The following is a 997-nucleotide window of genomic DNA, read 5'->3' as shown; positions in this document are numbered from 1 at the left end:
AAAGATGAAGAATGTAGAGTATACAGAAGTAAAACAAGCATTTTCCCACAAGAAAGCTTTGGTAAATTCATTCACAAGAACACTAGGAAGTTAATTTTATATCTCCTATGCAGTCTCTGTGAAAAAAAAAATGGTTGCATCAAACATTAATTTATTACGACAAAGGAATTCTGTCAGCTAGCATTTCATGATTTTAAGATTCTGGCTTCATTACTGGACCATATATTCAGTAATTAGTAAAAGTAAAAGCTTAAAGATTTGAAGGTACGCAAACCACTGAGTTTGAAGATACTGATTTAAAAAGAGCTTTAAGCCATTATAGGTTTAAAAAAATCAATGGAAGAAAACACACCAATGGACTAGTTGTAGGCAGAATTGATTATTTCTCCTTAAATTATGTAATTTACCCAAGGAAGCAATAACACAAACAACAATGGAAAAATCAGAGTTTACTCTTTGGAATCACATCAGGACTCCCGGGAATCTCCTCAGGACATCCCTTTATGGACCCTTTATACGGTTTTTTTCTTTTTATTTAATTTTTTAATAGTTTCTTTTCTTTGTTTAATTCTTTTTTAAATGTTAATTTATAAAACACTTAAAGAGATTTTGTGCAGAAAATAGCATTAAAATGTTTGCATAATTCTTGCTTCATGAGGGAGCGGGATACAGCTGGGACACAGAGTTAACAAAATGTAACTGAAAAGAAAAATAAAATAAAAAAAATAATGAGAATAAAGAAAAAATAAAAACTGAGAAGTTAGTTGAGTAGTTCTGAAATATTCTGGAGAATGGTATGAAGCAAGAATGGCCCGCTATATTGGGTGAGATGAGAGTTAAACTCTGTTGTAGTAAACGATCATTTTGGCAATTCTGGGTTTTTTATTCTTCCATATGAACCTGAGAATTGTTCTTTCACGGTCCATAAAGAATTGTGTTGGTATTTTGATGGGAATCACATTGAAACTATAGGTTGCTTTTGTCAGGATGGCCATTT

Source organism: Psammomys obesus, unplaced genomic scaffold (assembly GCF_907164565.1).
Source record: "Psammomys obesus unplaced genomic scaffold, mPsaObe1.curated_primary_1811, whole genome shotgun sequence".
In the NCBI taxonomy this organism is placed as follows: Eukaryota; Metazoa; Chordata; class Mammalia; order Rodentia; family Muridae; genus Psammomys; species Psammomys obesus.
This window is presented reverse-complemented; position numbering follows the sequence as displayed.